The following is a 4653-nucleotide window of genomic DNA, read 5'->3' as shown; positions in this document are numbered from 1 at the left end:
TCGAGCTAATAACGCTGGAAATATTTTGTACAAGGAGATGATTGACCGGAACTTCTTTATTTTATTTCCATCAACCCCTACCTTTTTTCCTCACCAGGCTAACAAAAATACTAATTCTACGTTGGATCTATGTCTAACAAATAATCCAGAGCTTGTCCAAAATATTCAAACCGCTCAAGATTTATCATCTGATCATCGTCCTGTAATATTTCTAAACTCCTACGGACTAAACCCTAATCCAACTACCAGCACTAGCAGCTTCAATTTCGATAAAGCCAATTGGCGTAAATTTCGTAAAATTATATGTTCTGAAGTTCAAAAGAAATTTCCTTCTAAGATTGGTCTTATCTCTACGCAAAATGATATAAACCTTAAAATTAATTCGTTCACTGATATAGTCCTGTCAGCTTCTAAAGAAACCATTCCTTTTGTTAATAATAGTAAATCATTTCATTCACCCTTGCCGAATCATATTTTAAATTACATTTCTTACAAAAATTCTTTGCGTGTTCGTTGGCAAAGAACTCGTGATCCTTTTCTTAAGCAACAATTAAATCAATGGAATTGTTTTATCAAAAATGAAGTTAGAGAACATAGAAATAAGCAATGGAACCACCGATTGTTCAAACTTAAAAACAACAGCAGAGATTTCTGGAAAATTACCAAATCTCTTAAGAACCGAAACTCTCAAATTGCGCCATTAAAAGTTGACGACACCTGCATTTTAGATGATGCAGATAAAGCCAAAATTTTAGGTAAACAGTTCGCCAGTGCACACAATTTAACATCAAATACCAAAACTGATCCTGGGCTCGAAAATATGGTCCAAGCGAATGCTAAAATGATAGATTTTATAAAATGTGATCCATCCGAAATTGACTTACCTACCACCAATGAGCTCCGTGAACTTATAAAGGAACTTAAACCCAGAAAAGCTCCAGGTCCAGACAGTATTTTTCCCAAAATGATCAAAAATCTACCTTTGAATGCCATAAATTTCCTAACTTCAATTTTTTGTTCCTGCATTTTATTGGGATATTTTCCAGTAGCATGGAAAGAAGCTCGGGTTGTACCTATCCCAAAGCCTGGGAAGGATCTTTCAAATCCAACTAGTTATAGACCAATCAGTTTGTTAAGTTCTTTAGGTAAACTCTTTGAAAAAGTCTTACTAAATCGCCTAAGGCTAATTCTTGATAGCAAAGATATTATTCCCAAGGAGCAGTTTGGTTTTAGGCCCAATCATTCCACTGTTCACCAGTTAACTCGAGTGAAAAATATAATTTCGAAATTTTTCCGAGATAAGAAGTCTACAGGAATGTTGTCATTCGATTTGGAAAAGTGTTTCGACACGATATGGCATGAAGGCCTGATCTATAAAATGTCTAAGCTCAAAATTCCTTTTTATTTTATCAAAATTATCCATTCTTTTCTTATTGATCGTTCTTTTCAAGTTAAAGTTCGAGATTCCCTATCGTCTAAGCAACTAATTCCAGCAGGTGTTCCTCAAGGGAGTACCCTCAGTCCTACCTTATTCAATATTTTTGTACATGATTTACCATCTATATTCAAGAATTGCCATGTTTCTCTTTTCGCAGATGATACGGCAATTTTATACTCTTCGAAGAATCCAAACAAAATCATAAATTTGCTAACCCTTAATGCTGAGAAATTTGCTGATTATTGAAGCAAGTGGAAACTAAAGTTAAATGCCGACAAAACGCAGTCAATCTTCTTTACAAAAAGGAAATCTGCCAAATTTAAGCCAGAACGCCCAATAACTTTTCAAAATAAAAATATCCAATGGTCCTGTAGTTTAAAATATCTTGGCCTTGTTTTTGATCCAACTTTAACTTGGAAAGAGCATATCCACCATTCCCAGGAAAAAGCGATAAAATGCATCAAAATTTTTTATCCTTTAATTCATAGAAAATCTAAACTTTCAGAGAAAAATAAAATGCTTGTTCTAACAGCCATTGTCAGAGCATTCCTCTTATATGGTTGCCCAGTTTGGGGAAATTGTGCTAAGACACACATCTCTAAACTTCAAATTGTACAAAACAAATTTTTGAGATTAATACTAAATTTACCTATTTTTACTCCTACACATTGGCTACACGAAATAGCAAAAATCGAAACTATTGATCATCTCGTTGTCAAAATTTCAACGACTTTTCAGGAAAAATGTCACAGTAGTGCGCACCCTATTATACAAGATCTTATGGTTATGGACTCCACCTCGTCTTAATTCTTATAAGAATACAGTTTATGAAGTTTTTATTCCTAATTTTCTTCTTCACTATTTTTATAAATCAAATCTTGTAAAATTCATGTTAAAACTTTTGAATATTGTATAAAGTTGAAAAGTGTAGTAACACTGAACACTAATTTTATTGTTAAAAATTTTGTAATGTTATCAATATAATTTAGAAATAAATCGTTGTTGAAAAAAAAAAAAAAAAAAGTTAAATAACTCAAAAATTCCTTTGTGCTTCGGGCAGAAATTTTAGTATGTTGTAGCCCTTGATTATACCTATCAAACAAAAAAATACTTAAGTCGATCCATAACTCCTGACCCGAGCTATAAGGGGTCAAAGTTCGAAAATTGACCGGCCTCTATCTCCGCTTCTAATTAATATTTTGACCTAAGTTTTGGTGTTTTTGTTTCGTCTCGATGAGCACTTTCAGATGAAACAATATATGGGAACCGGAAATTCGTCGGGGAATTTGGAGTTACTCCAGGAAAAACATCAACTTTTCTCAGAGCTTTCGGCTCGGTCTCCAAGCCTTCATCAGTGACTGGAGCAAAGAGAGAGCCCATTTTATTCACTGAACAACAATTTTTCTTTGTACAACATTCTACACACTTACTCGAGTCTAAAAGGGGATCTCCTAGGTATTGTCAACATTTCATGTCCAATGGTCATTCACAGGCAATAAAGAGAACGTGGGGGCACTTTTAACAACAAATAACAATAAATTTTTCCTCTGACAGTCTATCATAAACTTTCTCACTTTCTTCTGGGCTTTTAGGCTTCTGATGTGTCTCTGATCACCTTCTTTGTTCAATCTGGTCTTTGAGTCCAGAGGTTGATCAACGGTTTTGGTCTTCTTGATATTATTTTTGGCGGTTGATCATTCAAAATTTCAAACTGGTTTCCAGCCTGCAAGAGAATATCATTTCATGCATCCATGACGTCATGTGCTTTCTATTAACCCAGCGTACACCGTAGAAAGCTTATCAACATCTTGTCGTTTATTTACTACTCCCTGGATGTTCTTCTTTATGTGTAACATCTCCAAGAAGAGCCTTTTGGAATAGTGCTTGTGGGAATCGATGATTTTAGTGTTTTCGAAAGAAAATCCATGTCCCGTGTTTGCTGAGTGAGAGCATAGTGCTGATGCGTGTTCGTTTTCAATTGGCGCCCTGCAGTTCCTGCGATGTTGTTGGAGTCTCTGTTTTAGGTGTTGTCCTGTGGTGCCAATGTACCTGAGATCACATCCCCCACACGGGATCTCATACACCACATCAGACCTACATTCCATAGGTATGTGATCCTTTACCTTCGTGAAAAAATTCTTTACACGTTCCACTGTCCGAAAAGCAATTTTTATGTTTCCAGGGGCCCGGTCAATGATGCTTTTTAGTCTCTCCGAGAGTCCTCTTACGTAGCTCATCGAGAGATACTCCACTAAAAGAGAGACTAAAAAGCATCATTGACCGGGCCCCTGGAAACATAAAAATTGCTTTTCGGACAGTGGAACGTGTAAAGAATTTTTTCACGAAGGTAAAGGATCACATACCTATGGAATGTAGGTCTGATGTGGTGTATGAGATCCCGTGTGGGGGATGTGATCTCAGGTACATTGGCACCACAGGACAACACCTAAAACAGAGACTCCAACAACATCGCAGGAACTGCAGGGCGCCAATTGAAAACGAACACGCATCAGCACTATGCTCTCACTCAGCAAACACGGGACATGGATTTTCTTTCGAAAACACTAAAATCATCGATTCCCACAAGCACTATTCCAAAAGGCTCTTCTTGGAGATGTTACACATAAAGAAGAACATCCAGGGAGTAGTAAATAAACGACAAGATGTTGATAAGCTTTCTACGGTGTACGCTGGGTTAATAGAAAGCACATGACGTCATGGATGCATGAAATGATATTCTCTTGCAGGCTGGAAACCAGTTTGAAATTTTGAATGATCAACCGCCAAAAATAATATCAAGAAGACCAAAACCGTTGATCAACCTCTGGACTCAAAGACCAGATTGAACAAAGAAGGTGATCAGAGACACATCAGAAGCCTAAAAGCCCAGAAGTCAGAAAGTTTATGATAGACTGTCAGAGGAAAAATTTATTGTTATTTGTTGTTAAAAGTGCCCCCACGTTCTCTTTATTGCCTGTGAATGACCATTGGACATGAAATGTTGACAATATCCAGGAGATCCCCTTTTAGACTCGAGTAAGTGTGTAGAATGTTGTACAAAGAAAAATTGTTGTTCAGTGAATAAAATGGGCTCTCTCTTTGCTCCAGTCACTGATGAAGGCTTGGAGACCGAGCCGAAAGCTCTGAGAAGAGTTGATGTTTTTCCTGGAGTAACTCCAAATTCCCCGACGAATTTCCGGTTCCCATATATTGTA

The 4653-nt window shown here is 36.7% G+C and overlaps 1 long non-coding RNA gene across 1 annotated transcript; it reads left to right on the top strand.

Annotated features, from left to right (window-relative positions):
* The first annotated feature begins 4357 nt into the window (after positions 1-4357).
* On the top strand, positions 4358-4653 carry LOC129809393 (uncharacterized). The gene is made up of 2 exons (XR_008752646.1): positions 4358-4474; positions 4547-4653. It is a non-coding gene; the product is annotated as an uncharacterized LOC129809393 (long non-coding RNA).

Source organism: Phlebotomus papatasi, unplaced genomic scaffold (assembly GCF_024763615.1).
Source record: "Phlebotomus papatasi isolate M1 unplaced genomic scaffold, Ppap_2.1 HiC_scaffold_90, whole genome shotgun sequence".
In the NCBI taxonomy this organism is placed as follows: domain Eukaryota; kingdom Metazoa; phylum Arthropoda; class Insecta; order Diptera; family Psychodidae; genus Phlebotomus; species Phlebotomus papatasi.
This window is presented reverse-complemented; position numbering and strand designations above follow the sequence as displayed.